General features: G+C 35.6%; 1 long non-coding RNA gene across 1 annotated transcript in view; it reads left to right on the top strand.

Annotated features, from left to right (window-relative positions):
- LOC106506047 overlaps positions 1 to 12,968 on the top strand; it is a 131,155-nt gene that overhangs the window by 62,514 nt on the left and 55,673 nt on the right. The window contains exons 4-5 of the long non-coding RNA XR_002338517.1: positions 2,735 to 2,773; positions 7,008 to 7,086. This is a non-coding gene — a long non-coding RNA (uncharacterized LOC106506047). The remainder of the gene's footprint in view (positions 1 to 2,734; positions 2,774 to 7,007; positions 7,087 to 12,968) is intronic.

Genomic DNA, 12,968 nt, shown 5'->3' on the forward strand with positions numbered 1-12,968 from the left:
TAGTTCCTAACTTTGCTTAAAAGCATTTCTAATTCCTCACATTGAAAAGTGGATTGCAAATGAAGTTTAATACGGAATGTTTTGTACCAAGAAAACTAATGCCCCGTTTTTCCCCCCTAATGAATGCCAAAATCATCACAGACTCAAGGCTCATGAATAATGTATATCGTCCAATTAAGTGCAAATGCTGTTCAGTTCCTGCAAGTGGTATGTGATGCCAGCTCTGGCCTTAGAATGGGCACTGAGGGTGGGGATGGGAGAAGGGATTGGTGGGGGTGGTTGTGTGCATGTGTGTCTGACAGCTAAGCCCCCACAACTTGTAGCATGCTCATTACATTCTGGGAGCTAAACTTCCCATGCTTGAGTCCACAGAGAGATATTTTTTTTTTCCAGCCATAAATAGAACTCATCTTAAATTTCTAAATCCCCAGGGTTTAATAACCTGAGAGATCCTGCCTGGCCATGTTGTCCTCTGCCTGTAAGACCATCAACTCTAATTGGCCAGCAGACCCCTCTCTCCAAGCTGAAATGCTCCAGAAGATCAACTTCTGGAGGCCTCCCCTCCAAGGAAGCTACAGCTCTGACTCTTTGGGTAGCTTGTTTTATTCCTTTGGCTCCTGATCAAGATGTCCTTCTTCTCCAAGAGATCCTGGCAGCCTTCTGAGGCTGCTGTTTTGGGTGCATCCTTGATCTTCCACTGCCAAAACCACAGAACCCAGAAGATGTGACGTCAAGTCACTGCTTTCACACACCCAATAAATCTGGTCATTTCATGTATCTTAGATTCAGTTCCCTAATCATAAATGGAAGATGATAAATAATAAGTGTTGTACTCCAGGTGGGTGTATAGACTAAAAATGGTGTTATCCGTAAACCCTGAAGTCTCGTGCCAATGTTTGTAATTACCCTCTTGCTTTGAGTGTATGGGCATCCTCCCTTTCCGCTTCACAACTGGGCATAACAAATCTCTAGGCATTGGGCTGGATTAATGCTATTCATAAAAATATTCATCCATCAGGGTTTGCATTTGAGGCATTTAGTTGTGCCAAATAAGAGAGCCAGCCAGCGGTTTCTTAGAATCACACCGTCTAATAATGAATGCTGGAGATGGAATTTTTTTCAGCCTAAAAATCTCTTCTTATAACTCAGGGCTGATGAGTGCTGCCCTACATTTCTCGATGGATCCAATTTAACACCAGACGAAGCAGTGACTCAGACTAACTTAAATATCTCAAGACGAGTTTCACCTTTTCCTCTGAGGCCGTATCAGTTCAATTGCATAAGTGCAAATTTATTGAAAGTGGTTTGGTGCTTAGCTTTTCTCTATTGGCAGTAATGGAGTTTAAATTTATAGCAGGCTGATGAATTTCAGATAAGAGAACCATTACCTTACAACAACATTAAGGAAAAATATATAACTCCAATTGCTGAACCTCAAATGCGTATTGTTTGAATGAGGGGAGATGGATGAGGTAGGCTGACATTTGCAAATGCAATTCCTTTCCATCCTCACGGTGCCAGCCCAGGAGTCTGAAAGCATGGCGTATTCCAGGGAGGGCTTGGGATAGTTATGCATTATAAGTGCATTATAACAAAAGAGCAGGAGAAGGATATGATCTAGTGGTGAGGGAGTTTTTCCCTCTCTTAATTAATATAATTGGAGGTGTCCTTTGGCGAAGGACCAAGGCTGTCATAGGGCTTAGGTGGTTCATTTGGTACTTGCAATGTCCTCCCTCATATTATTTTCCTTTTACGCATCGCTTTGTCTTCCCACAGGGTGGGACTAAAACGAAGGATGCCCAGGACAAATGTGAGGTCGAAAGAGGGCTGGGCTTCTCCATTTTCTTGAGGCTTCTGGTATATGAGGGGGAAGGGGGAGGGTGGAAGCAGTCAAACTGAAACAGGGTTATAAAAATTGTGTTATATTTTTAAATGCTTATGCTGAACAGACGAACTCTTAAAGCAGTGCAATATGATGGTGCTACACATAAGATAATCAAGAACTGATAAAATAGGGGTTGTGGACAGTATTTTTCCACAATGGCACACAAGTTTCTGGTTGTGTGATGAGCTTTATTCTTTCCCCCAGTTCTGTCATTCATCTCAGCAATTGTGAATGACCTCACTTGGAGATAATTTTTAGGGTTTTTTTAATTGAATTATAGTCAATTATAGTCAATTTATTGGGTTTCAGGTGTGCAGCAAAGTGACTTAGCCAGATTAAATATATATATATATATATATATAGAGAGAGAGAGAGAGAGAGAGAGAGAGCGAGCACACGCACATTATTCTTTTTCAGCTTCTTTTCCATTATAGGTTATTACAAGATATTTAATATAGTTCCCTGTGCTATACAGTAGGTCCTTGTTTATTTTATATATAGTAGTGTGTATCTGTGAATCTCAAATTCCTAATTTATCCTGCCCTTCCTCCTTTGGTAAGCACAAGTTTGTTTTCTAAGAATCTGTTTTTGTTTCATAAATAAGTATATTTGTATATATTTTTTAGATTCCACATATAAGTGATATCATATGGTATTTGTCTTTTTTCTCTGACTTAATTCACTTAGTATGAAGACAAAGTCTTAATCCTTTGTGGGTTTGTGTGTCAAACAGCCTTTCTGCTTTTCCATTTCCATCCCTTCCTCCCTCTAGACCATAGCTTTTCTAAAACGTTTCATTTTTGAGCAAGTTACTAATTTTTTTGGTTCTTGCTCTCTTTATCAATAAAGGAAGAAGTGGGGGATGCCCAGTGCCATTATGGATCCAAGGTAAGACCCAAAATTTCAGGATAAGAGGCATTTTCCCTGCTTTCAAAGAGAAGGGCTGCTTACTCAGCCTCCAGGGAAACCCATGTTGGGGTGGTTTCTTGGTGGTTCTCTCTCAATCCAAGGCCCCTTCTCTGTGGTTCTTTCTGTGCAAGTGGAACCAGCCGCAGCTGGCCCTGTGAATGAGACAAAAATGGAGGAAAAATAATTTCCTTTCTATGAATTCCCCTGACCTTCCTGAGAAGGTAGTGGCTGAGGGATAAGCCATGAAAACCACTGAAGTTATTTCATTTATTTTTATTGATGTATACTTGATTTACAACATTGTGTCAGTTTCAGGAGTACAGCAAAAGAGTGTATATATGTGTGTGTGTGTATAGATAATTTATATATATACTTTTTCAGATTATTTTCCCTTGTAGATTATAAGATATTGAGTACAGTTCCCTGTGCTATACAGTAGGCCCTTGTTGATTATTTTATATATAGTAGTATGTATCTCTTAATCCCAAACTCCTAATTTATCCCTCACCCAGATCTCCCCTTTGGTAACTATAAGTTTGTTTTCTATGTCTGTGAGTCTCTATCTGCTTTGTAAATAAGTTCATTCATATCATTTTTTAGATTCCAAGTATAAATGATATCATATGATATTTATTTTTGTCCTGCTTACTTCACTTAGTATGATAATAATCTCTTCATCCATCCATGTTGCTGCAACTGGCATGATTTCATTCTTTTTTATGACTAAGTAATATTCCATTGTATATATGTAACACATCTTCTTTATCCATTCCTCTGTAAATGGACATTTAGGTTGCTTCCATGTCTTGGCTATTGTAAATAGTGCTGCAGTGAACACTGGGGTGCATGTATCTTTTCAAATTAGAGTTTTCTCCTGTGTCATTTTAGACCACCCCTCTGGCCTTTGTCCTGGCACTGAGGGCAGAAGGCGGAAGTCCAATCAAACTTCCGTTCACATGGAGGGTTCCTCCTGTGTGGCTTGCAGTTTCTGCCCTGAGACACAGGCAGCCCAGCACTTAAAATGCAGTTAGCTTTAACAGAAAATCTTCAGTTTTCTCTAAATAATACCAGAGGGATTTGTGTGGAATAAGACTTTCATTTTATAGTTAAACACACAGCAAATCTGAAATAAAGGGGGCTGAATTTGGTCGGCTAGTGGTTTAGTATGAAAAGAACTGGCTATTATCTGAACTCAGCAAAGTTTGAATGAAATTAAATAGCCAAACACTTGATATTTTGCCAGCAGTTTTCTCAGCCAACAACAGTTTTGGTGCAGCCCAATCTTGGAAAGGTTGATACTGTCATTCTGAGCTAAAGCAACTGACGGTGATCTCTTGTTATAATTAAGCCTATAAAACCCAAGTGAATGTGTCCTTGAGTGGAAAATTGTATTTCAAATGCAAATTGCAGAACAGTGTCCATAAGCTGCTCCAAGAACATCAATTACAGTTTTAATGTGAAGTTTCTGAGGCTCTATCAACAATCCCAAGTTGTTTGTTTTTCATGTAAGGACAATGACACATTAAAATAATAAAATTTAAAGTAATCCTAAATCAGAGAAAGAAAATATTATATTACTTATGTGTGGAATCTAAAATAAATAGTACAAATTTATATATATATATATCAAATCAGAAACAGACTCACAGACATAGGAAACAAACTAGTGGGAACCGGCAGGAGAGAGAAGGGGGAAAGTTGTATTGGAGGTACGGGATTAAGAGACACAAACTATTATACATAAAAAAGATGAGAAATAAGGATACATTGTATAGCACAGGGAATTACAGTCATTATCTTGTAATAACTTTTCATGGAATAGAAGCTATAAAAATACTGAATCACTATGCTGTATACCTAAAACATAATATTATAAATCAACTGTACTTCAATAATTTTTTAGAAATTAAAAAGGTAATAATAACTGTCATATTTTTATTCAAACATAATGTTGAATGTGAGGAAAAAACATTATTTAGTTCAATTATCTTATTTTACAGATGAAGAAAGAGAGGCCTGTAGAAATGACCCTTCCCTGGGCTTCAGACTCCAGCCCCATCTTCTCCTCTCAGTGTCTTGGCTCACAGAAATTGACATCATGGAATTTCATGAATTAGGAAGGGCAGATTACTTTTTTGGTCCCATTTTAATTTTTCTCAAAACTCATAAAATATCATTAGAGTGCTTTTTAATTTTTTCTGAAAAGCAGGAAATCGTAAGATTGATAAATAGTTTAATGTGAACCTGATGGCTTGATTAATTAATCACCAAGCTGAGGAACCACTACAATTCATATGTCAATTCAGACTATTTTCGGGAAATGATTTGAATCAATTACTAATGAAATTGAGAAATTTAGGAGTCGCTTTCTGACTTCCAAATGACAGGGCTCATATTTAACTCAAGGAACGTGACAGTTAATGACAACATAAAAAGTACCATGAATTATTTTCCAAATCATGGAAGAATTACAGCATCTCCCCATTGAAATAGCTCTCAGCTCATCAGCATGAAAATAAACAGCTTTAATCACATGCTAAGAAATCTTCGATGCTGTTGAAAATCTAGGTTCTTTTTGAAATAAACAAAGACCATAATCCTCAGGAATAATTGTAATATTTAATAACCTCTTCCTTAATACAGATTGATAGATGAACCTAGTCCAAATGATATTACATCTGAAACCCTATGGAAAAAAAAATTGTGGATCATTGTTCACAGATCTAATTACTTTAAACTCTTAAAGTAGGTAAGAGTTTAATTTCTCTTCCCTGCTTTAATTCATAGCCTGAGTTTTCCAATCCTCTTTATGTGTAAAATGGGTTGCTTTGTACATCCTTCCATAACTTTTCATTTCCAGTCAGATTCTTTAATTAATTTGAACTTGCATCTAGCTATAACAAGACAGTTATTGTGTGTTAATGAAATATCAATGGAAAGTGGGAAAGTGCACTGATCAATATTTAATCTAATTAAGGTGTATACAAAGCAGTATTATTATGTAATTAACTCAAAACAGCATAAGTAATACATGCATGCTTAAATTTTTATTCATATATTTGTTAAGAATTTTTAGATCATGCTGTTTTATGGGCTTACTTGAGAGATATAAAATTAAAATGTTTGTCAAGATGCTACTGGAGCAACTATTAAATGTGGCTCTTAATCATCTTAACAGTCCTTAAGGTTCCCATGCAGTTCTAATAGTCTCACTAAGGATGAAAGATGATTTTGGCACAAACAAGAGTCCACATGTGAAACCTTTCTGGAATGGTCTTTTTTTCCCCCTAAGTTCTCATGCCAGTTTGCAAGGAGGACATATAACAGGACTTGTACATGTAAGAAAGTCTGAAATATGTTTAATATTTTTTAAGGAACATGCTTCTGGGGAGAAAAAATATATTGAACTGTAAATATTATTGGAGTATTCTACACATATCTTATGGAATTTTAATACCAGAGCTTCACAGATTCCTCTAGGATTGCAATTTCGGGGGGTGAATTTTGGTGGGACAGTGATTATCTCATACAAAGACCAGAATTAATGGATAGGAATTCTAGGGCTCCAATTATACAAAGTTGCAATATGGGAAAACCCTTAAATGAGGATCTTGAAGTGAAACCAGGAACAGGCCATTGTGCATATACAGCAACACAGGGGGCACTGGGGAATGGATGTCCAGTTGCGCTGAGTAAGGTGAAGAAGGGGTCCAAGGTTACACAGTAGAAGCACTTTGTTAGGATCATTGCTCACAAAGTTTGCAGTGTCTCATGGTTCCTAAATCCCACAGGCAAATCTAATGCTGGAACAAGAGAACCATCTGCTGAATCTGCCCATTCCATGAACAGATAGAACCCCTGTAGCTGCTGAACACCAAAAGCACAGGGAAACTTTTTATCCAAATAAAGATTGAAGATGGTGGCACCGTGATTTTATTCTACAGGCTTCCACTGCTTCCCTCAATCCTACCATTTTATTGTGGACAGAATATAGGAGTTACTGGGACAATTTATTGTCCTCCGCCATTCCTAGTATGTATATCTTGCCTAAATGTTGGGATGGCATTTCTATGTTTTTATCTCTGTGAATGAGGGAGTGGAGGATAACTCATACCTTATGATTCCCCATCTCTCCTATGAGTGATGATAACAACAGAGTTGAATCATCATATATTATACCCACAACATATTTTTCTCCCTCTCTCTTGAGAAGGGCTGCAAATGCGGAAGATGACAGTCACAGAAGATGAAAAATCCATAAAAGGTGTGGGATAAAGCTGTTCCAAATCGAGGTAAACTTTTAAATACTTCTGTGTGTCTGTATTGGTAATGAAACCATGGAAACGTGTGTGGCAAGCTAACAAGAATGGCTGAAAATGATTACCTTCACCCCTGGGCTTCTTGCACTGCAGTTAAAATTATCTTGAGTCCACAATTCCTGTTGTGCTACAAATCTTTTATAGCCAGACAGGTTTGAGGCCTGAGCAGCCGTTAAGACAAGTAAGGGAAAGATGTGCATTGCCCTTTATTCTGTAGGCTCATGTCTGAATCCAGTCTTAGGGGCAGAATAACCAGTCGTGGAGTTTGGGCAGGGGAGTGGGAGGGCTTTAACAAGCCAATCACAAAATCTTCCTCCCCCAAACCATCTCCTCACAGAAATAAGGGAAAGAGAATACTGGCATTGTTTACCCTTTTCCTATCAAAACTGAAATTTCAAAATTTCGTTGCCAAAAAAAGAACAATCTTTAATCTCAAGGAAAAGGAAACAAAAGAAACCAGGATGGGGGGTTGGAACTAAGAACTTGGGTCTGGAGCAGAGAACACAGGCAGACTCTTTAGGAGAGTCTTCAAGAGTCACTTGAATTTGACGTAATGAAAATATTCCAACTGGCCTGTTCTAGTACCCTCAGCTCTTAAACCCCAAAGAAAAACAGTTTCTTTATTTTCTGTCATTTCTGGGCCTTTCTTTTTGAATCAGTTTTGTTGAGGTAAACTTAACAAATGAAAAAAACCATGAATTTTAAATGTACAACTTTATGAGTTTGGCAAATATGAAAAGTCATTTAATAGCAGTCAAGGTATAGAATGATTCCATCACCCCTACCATTCCCTCCTACCCCTTTATATTTAGTTTCTTCCCATGACAGCCACGGGCAACCACCCTTGCCATTTCCATAATTTTGCCTTTCTGGAATTTTATTCCAGTGGAATCATACAAGATATAGTCTTTGGGGTCAGGCTTCTTTTACCTAGCAGAATGCTTTTAAGATTCATCATGTTGTTGATTATTTCAATAGTTTGTGCTTTCATCCTGCTGAGTAGCATTCTTTGAATGGATTTGCTGCAATATATTTATCAATTCACCAATTCATATACCTTTGGGGTTTTTAGCTATTAATAGTTTAATAGTATTTAGCTATTAAGACTAAAGCTCATGTGACCACTTGAAAACAAATCTTTCAACAGACCTATGTTTTCATTTGCCTTGAATAATTATAAGTGGGAATGTTGGATCAAATGATCAAGCTATGTTTAACTTTCTTAGAAACTGCCGAGGTGTTGTCTAAAGTGGCTGTTTAACTTTGTCTTCACAGCAGTGTATGAGAAGTCTTAACTACTTCATATCCTCACCCAGACTTAGGTTGTTGCTCTTTTCATTTGAGGCATTCTACTGGATGTGTGATAGTTTTTCATCAAGTTTTAACCTTCATTTCTTTGGAGATATTTAGCATCTTTTCATTCCTTATTTAGTCATCCACAGTTTTTGGTGAGTTATCTGTTCAAATCATTTGCCCTTTTTAAAAAGGTTTTTTTTTTTCCTTAATATTCCGTTTTAAGAATTTTTTATTCTGATTACAAGCAGTTTATCAGATATGTTTTGGATAACTTCTCCTAGTGTGTGACTGATTTTTCATTTTGGAAACAATATATTTCTTAAGTTTTCTATCCCCTTTATTATTTTTATTGATGTAAACTGTTTAAGGTGTACAGCAAAGTGACTGCATTATATGTGTAGCTATTCTTTTTCAGATTTTTTTACAGATTATTACAAGATTTGAATACAGTTTCCCTGTACTATAGATTTTTTTTATCAATTTTATATACAGTAGGATGTATCTGTTAATCTCAAATTCCAAATTTATCCTAGCCTCCATTTTCCCTTTGGTAACCATACTTTGTTTTGTATGTCTCTGAGTCTATTTCTGCTTTATAAATAAGTTCATTTGTATCATTTTTTTTAGGTACTGCACTTAAGTAACATCATATGATAGATTCTCTTTCTGGCTTAATTTACTTATTATGATAATTTCTAGGTCCATCCTTGTTGCTGCAAATGGCAATATTTCATAATTTTTATGTCTGAGTAATATCCCATTACTGGAGTTCCCGTCGTGGCTCAGTGGAAACAAATCCAACTAGGAACCATGAGGTTGTGGGTTCGATCCCTGGCCTCGCTCAGTGGGTTAAAGATCCAGCGTTGCTGAGAGCTGTGGTGTAGGTTGCAGATGCAGCTCAGATCCTGAATTGCTATGGCTGTGGCATAGGCTAGCAGCTGCAGCTCTGATTAGACCCCTAGCCTGGGAACCTCCATATGCCATGGGTGAGGCCCTAGAAAAGACAAAAAGACAAAAAAAAAAAAAAACCCACTATTTATAAATATTACATCTTCTTTGTCCATTCCTCTGTGTATGGACACTTAGACTGCTTCCACATCTTAGCTATTATAAATAGTGCTGCTGTGAACATCAGAGTGCATGCATCTTTTCAAATAAGAGTTTTTGTCCTTTCTGGATATATGCCTAGGAATGTGATTGCTGGATGATGTGTTAACTCTACTTTTAGTTTCTTAAGGAACTCCATACTCTTATCCATAGTGGCTGTACCAATTTATATTGCCACCAACAGTGTAGGAGGGTTGCCTTTTCTCCACACCCTCTCCAACATTTATTGTTTGTAGAGTTTTTGATGATAGCCATTCTGACTAGTATGAGGTGACATCTCATTGTGGTTTCGATTTGCATTTCTCTAGTAATTAGTGATGTTGATTATTTTTACATGTACCATCTGTTGTCTTCTTTGGAGATATGTCTATTTGGGTCTTCTAATAATTTTTTGGTTAGTTTTTCATTGCGTTGTTTGTGTATTTTGGAAATTAATCCCTTGTGAATATTTTCTCCCATTCCGTAGATTGATTTTCATTTTGTTGATGGTTGCCTTTGCTGTGCAAAACCTTTTAAGTTTGATTAGGTCCTATTTGTATGTTTTTGTTTTTATATCCATTACTCTAGGAAATGAATCCAAAGAAATATATTGCTGCAATTTATGTCAGAGTGTTCTTCCTATGTTTTCTATATATGGTTGTTAGAGAATGTTCTAATTACGTTTTTTACATGTAAACTGAACAGTGTTCCCAGCACTACATTGAAAAGACTGTCTTTTCTCTGTTTTATATTCTATAACATCCTTTGTTGTAGATTAATTGACTATAAGTTTATTTCTGGGTTTCCTATCCTATTCCATTGATCTATATTTCTGTTTTTGTGCCAGTACCATGTTTTGATGACTGCAGCTTTGTAATATAGTCTGAAATCAGGGAGCCTGATTTCTCCAGCTGCATTTTTCTTCCTCAAGATTCTTTTTGTTATTCATGATCTTTGTGTTTCCATACAATTTAAAAGAATTTTTGTCCTAGTTTTGTGAAAAACGTCACTGGTAATTTGATATGGATTGCATTTAATTTGTAGATTGCCTTGGGTAATATGATCATTTTATATGATTCTTCCAATCCAAAAACACAGGATATCATTCCATTTGTTTGTTTTGTCTTCAGTTTCATCAATTCATCCATTTCATCACTGTCTTAGAGTTTCTGGATACTCTTTAGGTAAGTTTATTCTTAGGTATTTTATTCTTGTATTTCTTAAAATTTGACAAAATGACTTCATTTTTTTTCTTCCAATGATTCATGCTATTTTGTGTTCTATCAAGAAAGCTTTGCTTAAATCAAAGTCAAAAAGATTTTCTTTGTTAATTTTTTTTAGAAATCATGTAGTTTTAGTCATTAGTTTTAGATCTATGATCCAATGATGTGTTATTTACTGTATATGGTGTGAGATTAGGGTTGAGGTGCATTTTTTCTACATAAGGTCCAATTGTTTCTGCACCATTTGTTGAAAAGAATTTTCTTTCTCCCATTGAATTACCTGGCAGATTTGTTCAAAATCAATTAACCATAGAGATGCAATACTATTTCTGGACTGTTTATTCTAGTCTGTTCAACTATATGTCTATCATGTTGTATTAATTGCTATAGCTTAATGGTAAGTTGTGCTACCTATCTTCATACTCTACACTTTCAAAATAGCCTTGACTTTTTGGCCTTGGCATTTCCATAACTCTTTAGAATAAATCATCAGCCTCTTTAAAAATCCTGCATGGATTTTGATTGAGATTTCATTGAATCTCTAAAATAATTTTGTAAATTTTGGCATTATAACATGTTCACCCTCTAGATTGTATGAACACTATAATTGTCAGTAATAGTTTGCAGTTTTCAACACACACCTCTTATACAAATTATACTTATCTGTGTAGTGTATTTAGTGTATAGAAATGCAATCAGTTTCATATGTTAACATTCTGTCATTCTACCTTATAGTTTGCACAGTTTTAGTGGATACCTTGGATTTTCTTAGATGACCATGTTGTCTGCAACTAAGTATATTTTTCTTTATTCCTTTTAAATCTGTTCATTTTACTTCTTTTCGTGCCCTATTGTCCTAGTTAAGATCTCCTACACCACATTAAGTAGAGTTGGTGAGGGCAGACATTCTCTCGTTTCCTATCAAGAGACATAAAGCATCAGCTTTATGGATGATGTCAGCTGTAGGTTTTTCATCATATTGAGGAATTTTCCTTCCTACTGAGAGAAATTGAAAAAGACATAATTGGAGGAATATATCCATGGATCTGGAGAGTCACAATCTTTTAGATATCAGTTCTTGCCAAAGTGTACTACAGGTTCAATGCAGTTCTGATCAAACATTTTGGTAGATATTGAAAAGCTATTTCTAAAATTCATATGGAAATGTAAGTGATCTAGAAATGCCAAAACAGCTTTAGAAACGTTTGAAAAGTTGGAAGGATTATACTTTCTGACTTCAAGATTATAAAGCTACAGTAATGAAAAAACTGTGACTGAGTCAAGTTAGATGAACAGACAGCATAGAGAAAAAAGAAATAGATCCCCACAGATATGGGTAGTTGACATTCAACAAAAAAGAAGAAATCATTTAATGGAGAATAGCCCTTTCAACAAATGATTCTGAAAAAAATAAATTCACATATTGCAATATGTACAAAATTAACTCAAACTCTGGACCTAAGTATAATACCTAAAACTATAACATTTCTGGAAGAAAATATAGGAGAAAAGCTTTCTTATTAAAAAGAGGAGGCATAAAAATAATAAATTGGACTTCATCTAAATTAAAGAGTTCTGCTCTTTGAAAGATATTGTTAACAATGAAGAGATAGGCCACAAATTGGGAGAAAATATTTATAATCACTAATCTGATAAAGAACTTCAAATATTTCAGTATAAAAAACAAATAATCAAATGTTAAATATGCTTAGACTTTGATATGGAGAGAACAGATGTCCCAACATAATATGTAATAGATATTTTGGAGAAAGGGATAGAATTAATGAAAAGCTATATTCCAAATCATAACTGGTAATTACTGACAACTAAACACAGACATATATCTATCCTTAAATGGAAAGCAATGGCTTCAGTAAAGAGAAAATCTACTTATTCTCATATCTTTGCCTTAGAACCTATTTCAAAAATTCAAGTTACACTAGTTTTGTTATCAACAACATTGGAAACAAGAAGACAGTGGCACACTTGCAAGTGAAGTGGGAAATGCTTTCATTCTAGAAATTCTGTACCTACACATCTTGTCCATTAAGAGTAAGTTAATCCATAGTTTATAGGCTGTGTCTGAAAATAGCTACTTATTAGAGAATGACTTATATCAGGAAAGAAATTAATCCAGAAAGAAGCAGGGTATGTGTGAATATAACAAATGAGAACTACTTGTTGCTAGATCTAAATAAGTATTTGTTATGAAAAGAATCTTAATAATATGAATATTCCAGGCATTTTCCA

The sequence above is a fragment of the Sus scrofa genome, chromosome 14, assembly GCF_000003025.6.
Source record: "Sus scrofa isolate TJ Tabasco breed Duroc chromosome 14, Sscrofa11.1, whole genome shotgun sequence".
Taxonomy (NCBI): domain Eukaryota; kingdom Metazoa; phylum Chordata; class Mammalia; order Artiodactyla; family Suidae; genus Sus; species Sus scrofa.